General features: G+C 45.6%; 1 long non-coding RNA gene across 1 annotated transcript in view; it reads right to left on the bottom strand.

Annotated features, from left to right (window-relative positions):
* LOC311532202 overlaps positions 1–21,306 on the bottom strand; it is a 90,007-nt gene extending 68,701 nt beyond the window's left edge. The window contains exon 1 of the long non-coding RNA XR_014714348.1: positions 21,177–21,306. This is a non-coding gene — a long non-coding RNA (uncharacterized lncRNA). The remainder of the gene's footprint in view (positions 1–21,176) is intronic.
* Positions 21,307–21,653: the final 347 nt, after the last annotated feature.

Raw genomic sequence — 21,653 nt, forward strand, 5'->3', positions numbered from 1 at the left:
CCAGGGTAGTAAAGGACACAAGCACTCTTTGCAGATGCCTGAATTAGCACATCCAGGCAGTGAGTGCTGGCACAGCTCTCCTCCTGATGCCATCTTGTCTTTGTCTTTCAAAAGAACTGAATCCCTTCTTGGAGCTCATTTGCATCCCCATCCAGCCTCCTGGAGATGTACCCACACACAGCACACTCAGCCGGCTGCTGCGTGGAAGGTGGGGATGACACATGCAGCAGCTCAAGCTAGACACATGGGGAATGTGAAGAGCTCAGAAGAGAACAATGTGAGCCACACAGAAAGAAACATTCCTGTTTCCACCCTTTACTCCCATCCACATCCTCATCCAGACCCGGGGACTGAGACTCTTCCTCTCCAAATTGCCAAATAACCCTCTGATCTCACCTGGGATTGGTTACTGAAAGGCACAGGAGTTGGTTTTTCTCATTCCTCAAGACCCACAAGAACAATGATTAATGCTGAGTCGGTTGGGATGGTTCTGGATTAATGGGAGTTTGTGAGGAAAGATTACTGAGATTTCTGTTTTAAGGGTTTTTGTCTTTAAGTTGTGAATATATTTAGTACTGACAGCTGACACAGAAGGACTACCGGGCCCTGACTCAAACCAGGCACAATGCAAATGTTTTCTGGACAAACTTTCCCCACCTTGCTCTACAGACAGTACACAGTCCTGACCAGGACCACACCCCACTATGCCAGTCCTGGACCCCCAGTCAGTGCTGGGTTTACAATGGGTCCAGTGGCTCCATGGAGCTGGTCCCATGCTGAGAAGGGGGGCTTGCTCTGCTTGTACTGCACCCCGAGACCCTGCTGGCTCCCCCCACCCACCACTTGCTCCTCTCGGCCTGCCCGCTGGCTGGCCGAGGGTTCCTCTCTACTCCCTGGCCCCACCCCAGGCTGCTCCTCTCAGCCCCCTGGCCGGAGCCCAGCGCACCCCCGGCTCCGGGCACTCTCTGCTTCCCGCCACCTGTGGGGCCCTGCCTGTCTCCCCGGAGCTGAGCCGCCTGGGACTGGCGCAGAAGCCTGGCCAGTCTTGGCCAGTTGGGGGACAGATGGTGTGCAGGGCTTGGCTGGGCCCCTCCAGGCAAGTGCATCTTGAGGGAGCCCGGCCAGGGCACGCCCTGGCCTGGCTGATCGTGCCTGAGGGGCCAGAGCGATTCCCCTGTAAAGGGTTAAGAAGCTAAGATAACCTCGCTGGCATCTGACCAAAATGACCAATGAGGAGACAAGAGACTTTCAAAGCTGGAGTGGGGGAGAAACAAAGGGTCTCTCTGTCTCTGTGGTTTTTTTTGTCAGGAACAGAAAAGGAATGGAGTCTTAGAATTTAGTAAGTAATCTAGCTAGATATGCGTTAGATTCTGTTTTGTTTAAATGGCTGATAAAATAAGCTCTGCTAATGGAATGTATATTCCTGTTTTTGTGTCTTTTTGTAACTTAAGGTTTTGCCTAGAGGGATTCTCTATGTTTTGAATCTGATTACCCTGTAAGGTATTTACCATCCTGATTTTACAGAGGTGATTCTTTTACTTTTTCTTCAATTAAAATTCTTCTTTTAAGAACCTGACTGCTTTTTCATTGTTCTTAAAATCCAAGGGTTTGGGTCTGTGTTCACCTATGCAAATTGGTGAGAATTTTTATCAAGCCTTCCCCAGGAAAGGGGGTGGAGGGCTTGGGGGGATATTTGGGGGAAAGACGTTTCCAAGTGGGCTCTTTCCCTGTTATATTTGTTAGACACTTTTGTGGTGGCAGCATAAGGTCCAGGGACAAAAGGTAAAACAGTTTGTACCTTGGGGAAGTTTTAACCTAAGCTGGTAAAAATATGCTTTGGGGGTTTTTCATGCAGGTCCCCACATCTGTACCCTAAAGTTCAGAGTCGGGAAGGAACCTTGACATGGTGGTAGCCGTGGGATTTTAAAGGTGTTTACCCTTCCCTTTATATTTATGACAAATGCCAATCTATAAAAAGGGTAATAAGGACTACCCAGGGAATTACAGACCAGTTAGCTTAACTTCAGTGCCTGGAAAGATAATGGAGCTAATAATCTAGCAATCAATTTGCAAAAACCTAGAAGATAGTAAGATAAGTAACAGTCAGCATGGTTTTGTCAAGAACAAATCATGTCAAACCAATCTAATAGTTTTGACAGGAGAGGAAGACTTGTGGATGGGGGGAAGTGATAGATGTGGTATATCTTGACTTTAGTGAGGCTTTTGATACTGTCTTGCATGACCTTCTCATAAACAATCTTTCTTCTTCATGTAGAGAGCAAGTGCCCCAGCAGGTGAAGTAGATTTATGGATGAAACCTTTGGCCAAATTCTACTGGAGGTGACAACTGAGGTGCATTGGAGACTCAAATAGTAGATGGCATAGTTATGTGATTTGACTGAGACTTGATAAGTTTATGGAGGGGATGGTATGATGAGATTGCCTTCAATGGCATGTGACCCAATGGCGACTGCCAGTAGCAAAAATCCCCAACTGCTGGAGATGGGACTCTAGATGGGGAGGGCTCTGAATTACTACAGGGAATTCTTTCCCAGGTAGCTGCTTGGCGGATCTTGTACACATGCGCAGGGTCTAACTGATTGCCATATTTGGGTTGGGAAGGAATTTTCCCCCAGGTCAGATTGGCAGAGATGCTGGAGGGGTTTTGCCTTCCTCTGCAGCATGGGGCACTGGTCACTTGAAGGTTTAAACTAGTGTAAATGGTGAATTCTCTGTTACTTGAAGACTTTAAATCATGATTTGAGGACTTCAGTAACTCAGCCAGAGGTTAGAGGTCTATTTCAGGAGTGGGTGAACATCTGTGACCTGCAATGTGCAGGGGGCCAGTCTAGATGATCGTGATGGTCCCTTCTGACCTTAAAGTCTATGAGTCTAACGTTGCACTTGTGGGATGCCTTTGCCAATACACCTCAAAGCCTGACGAGCAGTATTCCACTCCTGGGTCTCATCACAACCCTACTGAGGCACCTGAATCAGAGCCCTCTCCCCCCACACTACTTCTCTTTAGCACTGTCTGTCTATTATTGTTTAATTGTGACAAACTGTATGTGGGTGGGGAGGTGTTTGTGATATGCACAAATATTTACTAAGGACAAGAATGAGAAACCCTGAAAGCTCATGTCTCTTAGAGCCAGGTTCAGTATTTGAACATAAATCTCCCCGAGTGAAAGACCAATGTTTCCCCCAGAACTAGTCTCCTGTCTTTGCTGCAACACAGTCAACTGTCATTTTGCCCCCCACATTACAGCTGTGGGACCCTGTCTCCTCCCTGGGCCACACAGTATTCCTGTCTTGCTTTCTTATCTCTCTTTGCTTCCCCTTTTAAAGATGCCATGGGATATGCATCCTTTTAATATTTCCCTGCTTTGTTGCTTGAGATCACAGGTGCATTTGTAATACGTGGCGAGGCAAAGTTTGTCAACTAGTTTTGGAAACAATTAGTTTTTGTTCACTCCAGCTGCAGTTATTACATTTGTTTCCTGCCTGTATGGAAACTATGCTCTCCCTCCTCCATACACACACCATGAACTCCATCAGCCCAACCAAACATCCATCTATTCCACCATGACAAACAAACAGCATTCCCACTCAGGTCCCTCTGATAGGAGCCATGGAGCATTTTCTCTTCTGGATTAAGCTGCAGTTTATATACAAATTATATGTACCGAAGAAGAAGAAACATCTTCACAACATACACCAAGGAAACCCAACAGCCTCCACTGAAATAGGAATACAGTGATATCATAGATTTCCTATTTGGTTTACAAGGAAAACAGCTGTTTATGCCTCTTTGTTTTGTTTGGATAACAAGATTGTGACAGAGTTACTTTGCTGGCTGCAGAGTGAGGGAATGTTTCTTGGCACAGTTCTGAACTGATTTGGGGATGACCACCTGTAAAGAAGCATCCAGGGAGAGATCTCAGAAACTCTGGCTAAGGATGGAAGCAAATCCTACCCACAAGGTAGTTATGGTAAATAATGCTAGAGCAAAGGGCATGATGGAGACATCACTGGGAAGGTCTGACCTGCTAGTGGCATTCTCTTTTGGAATCACACAAAAGGCAGCAATCCTGGTGAAGAGACAGGTCTTTAATGGTATTAGGTGCCTGAAAATCCCACTAGGTGCCTATCTGCATCTTTAGCCACCTAAATACCTTTACAAATCTGGCCCTAGAAGCTCATATTTTAAAAGTCACAATAAGCTAGGGGAGTCTCCTAGTTCTGAATATAGGGGAATGGGAAGTGATGAGGGAAAATAAATAGGAAGGCTCCAAGAAGCTCTGGGATATGAAGTAGCTAATGGAGGCACTGCAAGTGAATGAAACCAGTGGTCACAAAACAGATTCATTTCAAACAAGCTGGAACAGCATACTGCAGTATTTAGCCAGCAGGATTTGGATGAGGTGGGAGTCAAATTAAACCGATACAGCATCACAATAATACTGATAATGGTCAGTAAATAACAGTGGGTCCAAGAAGGGTACCTATGCACTTCTAGTCTGCAGTTGAGGGGACTGAAAGAGAAGCAGGCACACCCATGCTTTCATCTCAGAATTACTTCCTGAGCCTGGAGTTGTTCCCACATAGATGGAACCACACCTTTTTGGGGGCTGCTTGTGTGTGTGCATCAGTGGAAACTCAGTAATCAGCTGACAAATAAGAAAAGGTTCAGGAAATGTTTTGAGGTCTGAAATCCTGCCCTACAGTAAGAGACTTAAGGAGCTCAGACTAATTCATTTATTCTAAAGAAGGTTAAGAAATCACTTGATCACAGACTATAAGCACCTCCATTGTGTGATTTCTAAAGGTAGAGGGATCTTGATTTTACCAGACAAGAGCATAATAAGATCCACTGGCTGGAAACTGAAACTAGGCAAATTCAAGCTGGAAATAATGTGCACACTCTTAACAGTGATAGTAATTAGCCATTGGAACAACTTACTGAATGAAACTTGGAGGGAGGAGCACAGGTTGCAAGAGGGAAGAGTTTGGAGGAGGCACCAGAAGTCAGTCTGTGTACACCTAGCTGTTGCAGCCCCTCTGTAAATAGTTCTCTTAATAAAGAGCCAGTTTAGTTTTAGAAACATGTAATCCTCTCGTTTTATTATCCAGTGCATAGTACATGAACCATGGTGGCAGCAGTCAGAACTAGTGACATCCACAGCAGGGAAGAGAGTGTGATTAACAGGAAAACAAGGCCGCATCTCTTTCTTTCTTTCTTTCTTTCTTTCTTTCTTTCTTTCTTTCTTTCTTTCTTTCTTTCTTTCTTTCTTTCTTTCTTTATGATTTCTCTATATCACGGACCCCAACGTGCTAGCTGCTGTCCAAACGTAGAACCATAAGATGGTCCCTGCCCCAAAGAGGTTAAAATCTAAGGATAAGACAAGAAACAACAGATGGATACAGACAGACAGAAGGACAGCTGTGGGAATATAAGGAAACAATGAGACAAAGATTGATTTCCAGACCAAAAATCTGCAGAAGCATGGAAGCTGCCGAAGCAAGAATTAAGTCTGTCTACCGAGCTAATCCAGAGGGATAAAGGGGAGAAAATAAAGATAAAGCTTTTTTAATCTCTCATTTGGATGAAAGGATGAGAAGTGAGTGAGTCACTGTTGCCAGAAATAATACCCGAAACAGCTGATAAATGTGTTGAGTACTGTGACCCCAGACAGAATCAAACTGTGGAGAGATACTGTTTATTTTAGCCAAAACTAAGAAGTAGAAGAGGGAATAGATACTTATATTACAGAGCAGGGAACTTTGGTGTCCACATGGAACTTCCAAAATATTCAAGATTCTTTGATTAGAGACATGATCATTTGTGGGACATGTGATTCCAGTTTACAGGAGAGATTGTTGAGAGAAACAACTCTAACCCTAGAGAGATGCCTCCAAATAGCAAGGGTGGATGAACTGTCCAGAGAAAGGATCAAAACAATTGTGCCGAACAAGTTCACAGGCTTAAGCTAAAGAAACTTATGAAACAGGGCAGAGACAGACTGATCTATAATGCAGGCATCACTGTCCAGTGGATATACTGTGGAAAGCAACATGAAAGGTGGAAAGAAAAATGGCCAGTCTATGGGCAACAATGCAAGCAGTGTCAAAAACAGAATTACTTTGTGTGCCAATATCACAGCTACCTCAGGAAGAAAAAAAGCAGCAGTAGATGCAGTGATTGAGAACCGAAACTTCCTATGGGGAGGAGTGTATGTGCTGTGTGACTTCAAGAGACCAGAGACTCTCAATATGCATGCATTGCCAGCCATTCAACTGCCCTACTTCCAACTGTGTGACCAATTTGATTCCAAATGATTTGTGGAGCAAGTGGCAATGTAATCCCAGAAACTGATAAGCAGCAATATTACACTGGAGGAATGTAACCAAGCACTAGTGATGAACAATAACATCATTCTGAGGCCTCTGGGCCAATGCAGGCTGTTGATAAGAAATCCACAAAACAAACAATAAGTAATCCCAGAATATTTAAGAGTTGGCATCATAAGACGGATACATGCTTCACGCCTGGGCATAGAGACATGCCTGAGATGAGCGAGGGAGTGTACCTACTGTTTCAGAGTGGTAGCCATGTTAGTCTGTATCAGCAAAAAGAATGAGGAGTCCTTGTGGCACCTTAAATTTGTTAGTCTCTAAGGTGCCACAAGTACTCCTTGTTAAAATAGCAAGGTTAGTAAGAGAAAAATAACCCTATTTCATTGCAATGTGAGGCACTGGAAATCTGAACGCAATCTCCTTACGTAACACACAAAGATCCTTGCCTTTTCTCTCCCTAGGAATGTATTAATCTGGAAACTGAGTATATAAATAGGCCCAGAAAAACTATGAGTCAATGAAAACAGCCAGTTGTTGAGCATGTTCCCTCAGGGGCAACTATGCAAATTCTTCCCATCTTTCTTTTTGTTGTAAAGAAAGTTACAATACTTTTTTCTTAAAAACCATTTCTGGAATTTCTGCAAACAGTTGTTCCAAGGAACTGCCTAAGGGCCTCAGCTGTGGACGCTACAAAGAATCACAGAAACATGCCTAGGAATAGACACATTAGTTCATCCAGTTCATCTCCCTGCCAAAGTGGGATTGATCTCTACAGTATATTCTTGTCAAGTCAGAGCTCCCTCCAGACACCCCTGTAAGGGGTCCAGGCCTTGGTCGGAGCTCCCTCCACACAGCCCTGTGATGGGCCAGGGGCTGGGGCCCAATCAGAGCTCCCTCCAGACACCCCAGTGAGGGGCCAGGAGCCAGGGGCCAGTCAGAGCTCCATCCAGCCACCCCTGTGAGGGGCCAGGGCCTGGTCAGACAGTGGTGCTGGAACAATTTGTATAGTGGTGGTACTGAAAGCCATTGAACCAAAATATAAACCCTGTATAGAATGGAAACTACTTTAAGCCAGGGGTGCAGCAACACCGCTAGTTCCAGCACCTATGTGGTCAGAGCTCCCTCCAGTGTGTTTTTTTCACACCCCTGACTGACAAAACTCTCACTGATAAAAGTGTACTGTAGTGTAGACAAAGCCTAAGTGCGAAAGGGATTTTGAGGTCCTCACAGATCTTGTGTCTTCTAGCTTCCAATCCCAGCTTCATAGACTAGCACCCACTAAATCACTGATTTCAAAGTCCAGAATCCTAACTATGACACTATGGGACCAACAGCCAGCTGTGGGCAGAAAGACACACTAAGAAGCAGCAAACAGTTTCTTCACGCGCAAGAGCGAAAAGCATCCAGGCTCCAGGAAGGAATTAACCCCATTTCTTAGGCTCCGGAATCCTAAGTGAAGTCCTTACCTGCAGAGGTCTGTCCCTTAGCAAGAAGAAACTCCAGTCCCATGAAAGGAGAAATATCACCCAAAGGCTCCTTCCTTGTGGCTCTAGTGTTTGACACCAATTCCACTCGGAGAGAAAACACTGAGATCCTGCAGTGGAGGTCATGGTGCAGGCCTGTGTGAGGTCACTTCAAACAACTCGTTCACTGATCTCGTAGGATGTTGTGCCTCCCCATCACTTCCGCTGCTTTCTTGCCCTGGGCTTCTCTGAGGTCATTGCCTCATTGGAGAGCTGCTGTCCTGCAGGCTGGGCTCTTCCTGTGGCAGGGTGGGTACTTCCTATGGATATCTCCTTTGTGTCTGATGGAGCTTGTGCTTCATTCCTGTGGAGCTAGCACAGGGGTGGGAAAACTTTTTGGCCCGAGGGCCACATCGGGGTGTGAAACTGTATGCGGGGCCGGGTAGGGAAGGCTGTGCCTCCCCAAACAGCATGGGCCCCGCCCCCATCCGCCCCCTCCCACTTCCCGCCCCCTGACTGCCCCCCTTAGAACTCCCGACCCATCCAACCCCCCGCCCCGTCCTTGTTCCCTGACCACCTCCCCTGGGACCCCTGCCCCTGATCGCCCCCCAGAACCACACCCCCTATTCAACCCCCCTGCTCCCTGTCCCCTGACCCCCCCAGAACCTCCACCCCATCCAACCCCCCCTGCTCCCTCTCCCCTGACTGCCCCAATCCCATCCACATCCCCACCCCTAACCGCCCCCCCGGGACCCCACCCCCTATCGAACCCCCCCACTCCCTGTCCCCTGACTGCCTGGACCCCTATCTGCACCCCCACCCCTTAACAACTCCCCCAGGACTTCCACACCTATCCAACTGCTCCCTGTCCCCTGACTGCCCCCGGGACCCCTTACCCCTTATCCAACCCCCCCGCTCCCTGCCCCCTTACCATGCTGCTCAGAGCAGCAGGAGCTCGCAGCCCCGCCACCCGGCTGGAGCCAGCCACACCACCCGTGCTGCCCAGCAGGAGGGGCGGGCCAGAGCACTGGTGGCATGGTGCACGGAGGCTGTGGGGGATGGGGACATCAGGGGAGGGGCCTGGGGTGAGCCTCCCTGGCTGGGAGCTCAGGGGCCTGGGCAGGATGGTCCTGTGGGCCAGATGTGGCCCGCGGGCCATAGTTTGCCCACCGCTGAGCTAGCAGGATGCCCTCATGGCAGACAATAGCTACTATCCATGCTGCTGAGTCCCTGCCTGAGCACCAAATCTCCTCATATCCACGACTATCAGCAGAGCATAGGAAGTGCCAGCCTGGATGGGACATGTGGTCCATCTAGCCCAGTATCCTTTCTCTGACAGTTGCCAGCACCCGCTGCTGCAGAGGAAGATGCAAGAAACCCCATTGATGGGCTGATGTCAAATAATCTGTCCCCCCACAAAGGTCTCATCCTAATCCCTAAAGGCTAGAGATAGTTATAATTATAATTGTTAGTGCTAGCAAAAATGTTTGGAAGGGATATGTAAGTTTAAAACAATTATATAACTCTGGATATTCTTGTTATCCATGCAAATGCTCAGATTCTCTGAATCTTGCTAAATTCTTGGCTTTGATGATATCCTGTGGCACTGTGCACCACATTCTAATTATGTGTTGTGTGAAAGGGCAAGATAATAGGACATGTGGGACGGCTTGTAGCAGATAATAATACCCACATTTTCAATTCCTCACACAGCTTCCCTTTCTTGACTCCTGTCCCTGTGCCATCCATACACCAAGATCTAGCTTCTTCTCTTGCCTTTCCACACAATTTCTCCACAGAGGGTGCAATAGCTTTCTTCTCTGAATCTCATACCCTCTGCAACAGCCTGCCTGTATCTATGCAAATGGGGCAAGTCACTCGAAGCCTGTGTGTGGCATTTTCTTCATCTGAAAAATAGGGCTAATAAAAGTGAATGCCTCTCAATTCCGTATGTCTAATTCTACCTTCCATCCCCACATAACTTTGTGAAGGGGAAGCTGAGGGTGCAGATAGATATGTGTGGTATGAATGAATATGACCTTTCCAGGACCGTTGCACTAAAATAAATAAATAAATAAAATAAGATCCCATGACAACCAGCACTGGTTGGGAATTTTCCATTGAAATGATTTTCTGATAGAAAATGTAGTTTCCATAAAATTGAAATTTTCCACAGGAAAATTTTGATTTTGTGGAAAAACTTTGATTTTCTGTCAGGAAAGTCAAAATGAAATATTTCATTTTGGCTTGGTTTGATCCAAACTGTAAAATATTTTATTTTGAACTGATCTGAAAGGTTTTGTTGAGTTTCTCCTTTGGCCATGCAAGTTGTCAGCACAGCACATGCCACGTCATGATGACTTTATACAACACACATCAGGCCATGTAGCATGTACACAGCAAGCATCGCCATGCCAAACAGTGAGGCTGATTTTTGTAATTTTTTTTATAAATTGTTTACTATTAGCATATGTCCTAGATTTGAATAGTAGTTATTTGTATGCAAATTAGGCTATTCTTTTCACTTGAGAAGCAGTTCCTAATCTATTTAACAGTGTGGGCCCCATCTTCATAATAATTATAATAATAATTATTACACCCCTACTTCACAGGGGCGTTGTGAGGATAAATACATTAAAGATTGTAAAGCAGTTTGAGATGTTGAAAAGCACTATATGAAAGCAAGACATTATTATTATTAGTTAGCGAGATTATCTCATGGACCACTTGCCCTTCCATTGCTATCCCACAGATTACCTCCCTTTATACTTGTGGCCCCTTCTGTCAGGCTCTGTGGGCTGTCTGTCACTACTTCACAGTTGTCTTTGCTTTCATCTCCACCACTGTCCTGAGTCTGTGACCTGAGAATCCCACTGCAGCTTGGACTGTTGCCTTTTGCCACTGCTTGTGTGGCTAGTTGATGGTTGGACCCAGAACTGCTCACCTGTGCATAGTGGCCTTAGGACCTTGTCTCCTTTGTTGTAGTGGGCTGCCTGCTTAGCTTGGTGTTCTCTTAACTGCTTCTTTGTCCTATCTGCATTCCTCCACTGGGCTGAAGGACACTATCCCTCATGGAAAGCAAAGTCTTAGCTCTCCAGTGCATTAATCTCTGTGCTGGGAGGCTATATTGCAATGGTCCAGCGTTGCTAGGTAGGGATCCCTTCCTCTCTGTTTGCATTTGCCATCAATCTCTTGGCTGTTTTTACTGCCAACTCTGCCTCCATCTTGTGCTCAAGTTCCCCTTTGGTTCTGAATCGTTTGAATTTGGCTGCAGTGTGTGTGGCTCATTGTCTGACCGTAGCATATCAGATATGTCTTACCTTGCAAAATGTGCCTTCACTTGCCTGATCATAGTTCTTGCCTCCCACAGAGAGTCCAACTCCCAGAAATCGGAGAAGTAATGTACTATAACCCTGCGGCCAGCTAACACTACAGTGTGATGCCTCAGAAGGAGGCTTAGGATCAGCACTGATGCAGCACCAGCAGCCCATAGCATTTGCTAGTAGGTCCCTCACAGACACAAAGAATGCTAGCTGCAGTTACAGCATCTCTGTAAATAGTTCTCATAATAAAGAGCCAGTTTCGTTTTGGAAGTGGCACATGAAACACAGACAAACTTTATACATTTTTCCCATGTTGAGAGATTCTATTGGTTTGAGATGTTTCTTAAAATAGAGAATCCTAGCATAACTAGTCCTAACTCCAAATGAAACGTTGTAACTGCATATCTCAGGGTATCCACAGCCCTCTGTGGAGATAGAGGTGGTTAGGGACTATTTAGAAAAGCTGGACGTGCACAAGTCCATGGGGCCGGATGAGTTGCATCCGAGAGTGCTGAAGGAATTGGCGGCTGTGATTGCAGAGCCATTGGCCATTATCTTTGAAAACTCATGGCGAACCGGGGAAGTCCCGGATGACTGGAAAAAGGCTAATGTAGTGCCAATCTTTTAAAAAGGGAAGAAGGAGGATCCTGGGAACTACAGGCCAGTCAGCCTCACCTCAGTCCCTGGGAAAATCATGGAGCAGGTCCTCAAAGAATCAATCCTGAAGCACTTGCATGAGAGGAAAGTGATCAGGAACAGCCAGCATGGATTCACCACGGGAAGGTCATGCCTGACTAATCTAATCGCCTTTTATGATGAGATTACTGGTTCTGTGGATGAAGGGAAAGCAGTGGATGTATTGTTTCTTGACTTTAGCAAAGCTTTTGACACGGTCTCCCACAGTATTCTTGTCAGCAAGTTAAGGAAGTATGGGCTGGATGAATGCACTATAAGGTGGGTAGAAAGCTGGCTAGATTGTCGGGCTCAACGGGTAGTGATCAATGGCTCCATGTCTAGTTGGCAGCCGGTATCAAGTGGAGTGCCCCAAGGGTCGGTCCTGGGGCCGGTTTTGTTCAATATCTTCATAAATGATCTGGAGGATGGTGTGGATTGCACTCTCAGCAAATTTGCGGATGATACTAAACTGGGAGGAGTGGTAGATACGCTGGAGGGGAGGGATAGGATACAGAAGGACCTAGACAAATTGGAGGATTGGGCCAAAAGAAATCTGATGAGGTTCAATAAGGATAAGTGCAGGGTCCTGCACTTAGGATGGAAGAATCCAATGCACCGCTACAGACTAGGGACCAAATGGCTAGGCAGCAGTTCTGTGGAAAAGGACCTAGGGGTGACAGTGGACGAGAAGCTGGATATGAGTCAGCAGTGTGCCCTTGTTGCCAAGAAGGCCAATGGCATTTTGGGATGTATAAGTAGGGGCATAGGGAGCAGATCGAGGGACGTGATCGTTCCCCTCTATTTGACATTGGTGAGGCCTCATCTGGAGTACTGTGTCCAGTTTTGGGCCCCACACTACAAGAAGGATGTGGATAAATTGGAGAGAGTCCAGCGAAGGGCAACAAAAATGATTAGGGGACTGGAACACATGAGTTATGAGGAGAGGCTGAGGGAGCTGGGATTGTTTAGCCTGCAGAAGAGAAGAATGAGGGGGGATTTGATAGCTGCTTTCAACTACCTGAAAGGGGGTTCCAAAGAGGATGGCTCTAGACTGTTCTCAATGGTAGCAGATGACAGAACGAGGAGTAATGGTCTCAAGTTGCAGTGGGGGAGGTTTAGATTGGATATTAGGAAAAACTTTTTCACTAAGAGGGTGGTGAAACACTGGAATGCGTTACCTAGGGAGGTGGTAGAATCTCCTTCCTTAGAGGTTTTTAAGGTCAGGCTTGACAAAGCCCTGGCTGGGATGATTTAACTGGGAATTGGTCCTGCTTCGAGCAGGGGGTTGGACTAGATGACCTTCAGGGGTCCCTTCCAACCCTGATATTCTATGATTCTATGATTCTATGTCTTCACGGCATTGGCAGGTGTGACAGCAGCTCATGCAGCTCGCTTTAGTCTAGCTCACTTGGGTACCAGGGTAGTGAAGCCACTCTGCCTTCAGTCTATACAAGCTGCAATAACAGCACTGATTGCAGTGCAGACATTAGGGTGACCAGACGTCCCGATAAAATCGAGGCTGTCCCGATATTTAGTTGTTTGTCCTACGTCCCAACTGATGTATGGTCGGGACGCCATTTGTCCCGATATTTTGCATCGGCTGCACTCCGGCTTTTTTTTTTTTTTTTGCGCCTGGGGAGGCAAAAAACTGAGAGCCGGCCCTGGTGTGGGGTGAGCCTGTGGCTGCCACCCCATTTGTCCCAATATTTTGTTCTTGTCATCTGGTCACCCTAGCAGATATATTCTATAGCCACACCATCATCTTTAGAGGTGGTCAATGTTTTCAAATTTTGAAAAAATTTTTTGCAAGAGGTTTGCTGCCTTTTTAACCTGCTTTCTGTGATGGTGTAAATGAGGGATAGATGTTTTACTGGAACACGTTTGTGATGACTGCGCTACTTGTGAGTGGCAAGACCAGAAGTGCATTATGTAGGTCATCTCAGATGATGACCAATAAAACCTTTACGCCTTGCCATGCCATCAAGCACTGGGTGTGTACCCCATAATGCTGTAAAAAATGTTGCAGGGAGCCTTAAAACAAAAATTAATTGGGATTATTTTATAGCTCTCCTATGATATGTTATCGCTCTCCTGAGATATGTACATGCAATTTTTTCATATGGCATTTTATTCCACACCAAAATAGTTGTATTACACACAACTAGCGTACTTTATAAAATACAAAATATACTAGTTTAAATGTTGCCCACACAGCCTTAATTCTGTCCCTTTATGCATATGAATTATGATACAGACTTTAATTGCATAATCATGTACTATTATTTCTGCAGGCTAATTGGAAGTATTTAAATCTTAACATTGTTAACCACAGAGAGCTTCTCTCTCTTGTTCTTTTTTAAATAAAACCAAGACAATGAAATGCAAAACAGTGTGCTAATGCACCAGTTAGGTTGCACAGTTGAAATAAAAAAAGGCAGAAAATGCAAAAGTTATGGTTCCAGTATCAATGGGAACACCTCTTCATTCCAAATCATATTTTTCATACCCATTTTTCATGTTAAATGTGCAGGCTAATATATTACAATCTATGTCATAAAATTTATTCCATAAAAATGCAGAATGTGAAATGCACACAAGTTAGAAACTTAGCTATTAGAATCTTAGCTTTTGTATTTCTTGTTCCTTGTGATATTACCGTAACTATTCAACCTTAACATTGCATGAATGTAGTTTTTTGCAGATAATATCTATAAAAACTATTCAGAATAATGAATTCATAGTTAGTGTTAGCTTTATTTATAGAACCTCAGACATGGAATAGAAAATAGATTTTGAACTATCAAATAGTTCCCCTTAACATTGATATGGCTTCACTAGTAGAAACACAAGCAGCTGCTTCTAGCATTATGGGAACAGCCTTATTAACTGGAATTGCTTGTGATGGATGGGAAACTAGACAGCTTTCAACATGTTATAACCTAAATCACCTTCACTTAGTTGTTCTCTTTGTCTCATTTAATAAAAATATGGATTGCAACCAGAATATGATCTGTATTTGTTACCTTATATTTATAATAAAGCTTAAATGCTTTTGGCCTGAGAGAGCCATGGATTTCTTATTTATGAAACAATAGCTCTAAAGTTCATCAGGAACTGCCTGGCTTCACTCCATGAATTTGATTTTGAATCTGTTTGGTGCTCATAGGTTCAAATTTAGGCAGAAAATGGAGTTTTCTACTATGGTACAGGTTCCAACCACATTTGGATCTCTGCTGTGGCTAATAGCAGCTGCAGCAGCTCAGAAATAAGGTAGGTCGCTACTTCGAGCATTCCTACTCCCAACTGCTAGGAGTATGGGGAAAGGTCCAAAAGCCCTTTCCCTAGGGACTGGGGGAGAACAGCGGAGATGAGAAGTGTACTTGGGAGTCCAACCCCCAGACAATGTAGTTTGTGTTTGTGTGTGGGAGGAGTAGACTCCCTCTGGAGAGCTGAACCTGCAGGTGGTGGAGTGGGGACAGAGAGAGGAGACTGTCTCTCAAGAATGCAAACCCTTGGTAAAGGGTTGAGATGGAGACAAGAGACCTACATCTTGAATGGCTAATCCTCATGTAGGGAGAGAAGAGACCCCCTAACCGCACCCGCCTAACTAGCCCTGGGGTGGGAAGAAAGAGAAGAACTCCCACCCTGGCAGACCACACTCCAAATAGGCTCCCACATCCAGCAATCCAGATCCTAATTCCCACATCCTGGCTTGCCTTCCCTTCCCTCCTGCAGTGGCCCTGGGTCCTTGCTCAATCAGAGACCTAATTCAAAGACCTCAACTATGTCCCACATGACCTACCTGCGAAGTATTTGGGGGAATGTCCCAGTAGCTTGTAAATTACACCCCCACACACACGTCCCTTCGCACACATCCATGTAACCAGTCAATCCTCACAGGGCTCTCTGGCAGAGCACAAGGCAGGGCCACGCCTCAGCTCAACAGGATGCTGGTTTCTCAGAGGGACACCTCCAAAAGGCAGGGGTGGGGCCACAGCGGCTCAGTACCCAGCTGGTCCTAGCTCCATCAGAGGGAGAAGGGGACAATTATCACGTCCATGTGCATGCATTTGTGTGTGTTCTTCCAGTGCTGACTGAATGCTATAGAGCCAGACACGAGATGTAGGCGCCCCATGGCAGCGGGAGTGGTCATGGGGCCCTACAGCGCCACTCCCGCACCCCGACGAAGTGACACTGGGTCAAGGATATCCCTCTGCAGTCACTGCAATGTTGTCGCAATATTGTGACATATTCATCATGACAGCAAGCAGCTCTGAGGACATAGGCTGCCTAAAGCATAAGAGACCTATGCATGTCCTGGTTTCCCCCCTTTATTACTGAACCCTAACTCTAATACAGAACAGTAATCCTAACCTTAATCTCACCCTAACATACACCCTTAACCCTAACACTAATTCTAGCCCAGTTCTAATTCTACCACTCGCCTCCTCTGATCTAACCCTAACCGTGTGCCTGAAATTAACCACAACTCTAACATGTAACCCTAACACCACCCTTAATCCAAACACAAGCCTAATACTAACCTTGCCCTAATTTTAACCTTAACCTTAACCCAAAGGTAATCATAGAATCATAGAATCATAGAATATCAGGGTTGGAAGGGACCCCAGAAGGTCATCTAGTCCAACCCCCTGCTCAAAGCAGGACCAATTCCCAGTTAAATCATCCCAGCCAGGGCTTTGTCAAGCCTGACCTTAAAAACCTCTAAGGAAGGAGATTCTACCACCTCCCTAGGTAACGCATTCCAGTGTTTCACCACCCTCTTAGTGAAAAAGTTTTTCCTAATATCCAATCTAAACCTCCCCCACTGCAACTTGAGACCATTACTCCTCGTTCTGTCATCTGCTACCATTGAGAACAGTCTAGAGCCATCCTCTTTGGAACCCCCTTTCAGGTAGTTGAAAGCAGCTATCAAATCCCCCCTCATTCTTCTCTTCTGCAGGCTAAACAATCCCAGCTCCCTCAGCCTCTCCTCATAACTCATGTGTTCCAGTCCCCTAATCATTTTTGTTGCCCTTCGCTGGACTCTCTCCAATTTATCCACATCCTTCTTGAAGTGTGGGGCCCAAAACTGGACACAGTACTCCAGATGAGGCCTCACCAATGTCGAATAGAGGGGAACGATCACGTTCCTCGATCTGCTCGCTATGCCCCTACTTATACATCCCAAAATGCCATTGGCCTTCTTGGCAACAAGGGCACACTGCTGACTCATATCCAGCTTCTCGTCCACTGTCACCCCTAGGTCCTTTTCCGCAGAACTGCTTCCTAACCATTCGGTCCCTAGTCTGTAGCTGTGCATTGGGTTCTTCCGTCCTAAGTGCAGGACCCTGCACTTATCCTTATTGAACCTCATCAGATTCCGTTTGGCCCAATCTTCCAATTGGTCTAGGTCCTTCTGTATCCTATCCCTCCCCTCCAGCGTATCTACCACTCCTCCCAGTTTAGTATCATCCGCAAATTTGCTGAGAGTGCAATCCACACCATCCTCCAGATCATTTATGAAGATATTGAATAAAACCGGCCCCAGGACCGACCCTTGGGGCACTCCACTTGATACCGGCTGCCAACTAGACATGGAGCCATTGATCACTACCCGTTGAGCCCGACAATCTAGCCAGCTTTCTACCCACCTTATAGTGCATTCATCCAGCCCATACTTCCTTAACTTGCTGACAAGAATACTATGGGAGACCGTGTCAAAAGTTTTGCTAAAGTCAAGAAACAATACATCCACTGCTTTCCCTTCATCCACAGAACCAGTAATCTCATCATAAAAGGCGATTAGATTAGTCAGGCATGACCTTCCCTTGGTGAATCCATGCTGGCTGTTCCTGATCACTTTCCTCTCATGCAAGTGCTTCAGGATTGATTCTTTGAGGACCTGCTCCATGATTTTTCCAGGGACTGAGGTGAGGCTGACTGGCCTGTAGTTCCCAGGATCTTCCTTCTTCCCTTTTTTAAAGATTGGCACTACATTAGCCTTTTTCCAGTCATCCGGGACTTCCCCGGTTCGCCACGAGTTTTCAAAGATAATGGCCAGTGGCTCTGCAATCACAGCCGCCAATTCCTTCAGCACTCTCGGATGCAACTCGTCCGGCCCCATGGACTTGTGCACGTCCAGCTTTTCTAAATAGTCCCTAACCGCCTCTATCTCCACAGAGGGCTGGCCATCTCTTCCGCATTTTGTGATGCCCAGCGCAGCAGTCTGGGAGCTGACCTTGTTAGTGAAAACAGAGGCAAAAAAAGCATTGAGTACATTAGCTTTTTCCACATCCTCTGTCACTAGGTTGCCTCCCTCATTCAGTAAGGGGCCCACACATTCCTTGGCTTTCTTCTTGTTGCCAACATACCTGAAGAAACCCTTCTTGTTACTCTTGACATCTCTGGCTAGCTGCAGCTCCAGGTGCGATTTGGCCCTCCAGATAACATTCCTACATGCCCGAGCAATATTTTTATACTCTTCCCTGGTCATATGTCCAACCTTCCACTTCTTGTAAGCTTCTTTTTTATGTTTAAGATCCGCTAGGATTTCACCATTAAGCCAAGCTGGTCGCCTGCCATATTTACTATTCTTTCGACTCATCGGGATGGTTTGTCCCTGTAACCTCAACAGGGATTCCTTGAAATACAGCCAGCTCTCCTGGACTCCTTTCCCCTTCAAGTTAGTCCCCCAGGGGATCCTGGCCATCCGTTCCCTGAGGGAGTCGAAGTCTGCTTTCCTGAAGTCCAGGGTCCTTATCCTGCTGCTTACCTTTCTTCCCTGCGTCAGGATCCTGAACTCAACCAACTCATGGTCACTGCCTCCCAGATTCCCATCCACTTTTGCTTCCCCCACTAATTCTACCCGGTTTGTGAGCAGCAGGTCAAGAAAAGCGCCCCCCCTAGTTGGCTCCTCTAGCACTTGCGCCAGGAAATTGTCCCCTACGCTTTCCAAAAAACTTCCTGGATTGTCTATGCACCGCTGTATTGCTCTCCCAGCAGATATCAGGAAAATTAAAGTCACCCATGAGAATCAGGGCATGCGATCTAGTAGCTTCCGTGAGCTGCCGGAAGAAAGCCTCATCCACCTCATCCCCCTGGTCCGGTGGTCTATAGCAATCCTGTCCTCAATTGAATGTTAAATTTGTCACTAACTCTAACCCTAACTCTAAAATCCTAACCCTAAATTTAAAGCTAACCCTTATCCCAAATCTAATGCTACCCAAAATCTAACCATAACATTAATCATAACATTCAATTTTAGATGTAAACCTAAACTCTAACCCTAAACCTAACTTTTAACTTAACCCAAAACCTTAACCCAAATTAATCCCTGACCCTAAACCACAACCTTCCCTATCCTTCACCCCTTAACCTAACCCTAATCTAAACATAACATGAACCCTAACCTAACCTTCTCCCTAACCAAAGAGAACAAAACAATGGGGAAAGAGACAAGAAAGAGAGAAAAGGAAAGAATTTAGACAGAGAAGATGAGAGAGAGAAACAGAAACTGGAAGACAAAGTGAAGGAAAGTGAGGGAACATTGAGAAACTGACAGAGAAGGAAGAAAATTGGAGTGCAGGGAGAGATGAAGAAAGAACAGAAAACAGAAGACATGGTGACTTAGTGCCGAGAAAAGTGTGGGGTGGAGGGAAGGGTATGTCTAAAATCCACTGTATACACATGTATATATACATGCCCAAATGCACACACTTACCTGCATATGCACACGTGAATGCACACACACTTTTCTGTGGAATTGTGCATGGAAATTCAAGCTTGTACACATCTTGTAGTTAATACGTGGGCATGTTGTGAGGCCCCTGTTTGCTGGTGGATCTGGGTCGCATTTCATCTTGACCCATCCCTATCTTGACTCATTCCTTGAAAAGGGGCCTCTAAAACACTAATGCTACCTCTTCTCTAGTCCCTTTTTAGTCAGGGGTGGTATCAGCCTGGCACTCAGAAGAACAAGCCTGGCAGTAAGGTCTTGGGTGGGCACAAAGAGGCTGAAGGCTCTATTCTTGGCTCTGGAGCCTTGAATGTGATTATTTAGCAGTTGTGTCTGTTGCTCTCAGCACATTGAGTTAGAATAGACTGTCACCGCAGCATGGGTTTGAACTCTTGTGGAGTCAGCCTATCTAAAATGGAGAACAGACAGGGCAAGGGCTTGTTGCTATTACCAGCTAAGAAATTGCATCTCAGACAAGGCCAGAGTCCTGTATAGTTGGAGTTGGAGGATCAAGGTTCAATTTCCTGTCCCAGGTGTGAAATTTGTCTGATTAACCTATGTATTTCCTGTAGCCCATGTATTCATTATGAGGCACACATATCTCTCTCATTTCTCTCCCCCGCTGCTTTGCTTCCTTGGTGAGGTTTTGGTTAGGGTGTATAGCTCTGGGAAGCACTGTGGGAGACCCTTTGTATAGAGAAAAATCCAGCACACAGATCTGCATTATATTCAGATGTGCCCTTCCACCTCCATTCTCAGAATTGCTCAAGGAAACAGCAACGGTATTTGCTCTTGCTAGCACCAGATTGCCCCTTGCCACTGTGGGGCAAAGTCCCAGAATCTTACCGCCTTTGGCCTGAACAAAGTCTCCTCCAAAGGCAGGGATTACATCTAGGGCTGCCAATTAATTGCAGTTAATGCAAGCGATTAAAGCAAAACAAATTAACTCGATTAAATAAAAAGTCACGATTAATGGCAGTTTTAATCACACTGTTAAACAATAATAGAATACCAATCGCTAAGACAAACAGGTTTGTTTACATTTATGGGAGATAATGCAGCCCGCTTCTTATTTACAAGGTCACCTGACAGTGAGAACAGGCATTCACATGGCACTGTTGTAGTCAGCATTGCAAGGTATTTATGTGCCAGATCTGCTAAACATTCGTATGCCCCTTCATGCTTTGACTTGTAGTCTCTAAAGTTTTACATTGTTTTGTTTTTCAGTGCAGTTATGTAAAAGAAAATTTCTACATCTGTAAGTTTCATTTTCACGATAAAGAGATCTCACTACAGTACTTGTATGAGCGGAACTGAAAAATACTACTTTGTTGTTTATCTTTTTTACAGATCAAGTATTTGTAATCAAAATTAATAATATGAAGTGAGCACTGTACACTTTGTATTTTGCATTGTAATTGAAATCAATATATTTGAAAATGTAGAAAAAACATCCAAAAACATTTATAATCAATTTAACTGGTATTCTATTTTTTTTAACAGCGTAATAAAAACTACGATTTATTGAGGGGTTTTTTTTGGTCATTTGACTACCTGTGTGCCTCTGGAGGAGCAAGTCACCCAAAGGGTGAGGTGGAGATGGGGTCTTGGGCAACTCACCCTGTACTGGCTTATGGAGCTGCCCCTGCCCTGCATGGAGCAGGCTGTCCCATCCCTTTGCCTCGGGAAGTATAGTTCCACCAGCGGATCTGCAGGGAGTAGTGTGGTCCTGCACTGCCAGCCAGGCAGGTCATTGTGTAACTGGACTAGGCTTGCCCTAAGAGTGGGACATTCCATTCTCTGAGCAAACACTCCACATGGGACATTCCTATCATTCCTCTTCCTCGCTCTGTACCACTGCAAGGCAATAACCCAGAAGCTGCCTAAACGGATTACACTGTTATTAGCACCAGAGCACAATCAGTGTGGAGCTGAAGGCAGGCAAATGTGGGAATAAACCATCAAGCCATTGAGTTTCTGGAAAGAGCACAGGATGGGAACAGAGGCAATCAATGCTGCCTCAGCACTTTGCACAGGCTGGAAGGAAGCAGCCCAGCCAGGAATGTGAATCTGCTCTGTAATAACAACTCATTACTG

Source organism: Lepidochelys olivacea, assembly GCF_965140295.1.
Source record: "Lepidochelys olivacea isolate rLepOli2 genome assembly, chromosome: 16".
Classification (NCBI taxonomy): domain Eukaryota; kingdom Metazoa; phylum Chordata; order Testudines; family Cheloniidae; genus Lepidochelys; species Lepidochelys olivacea.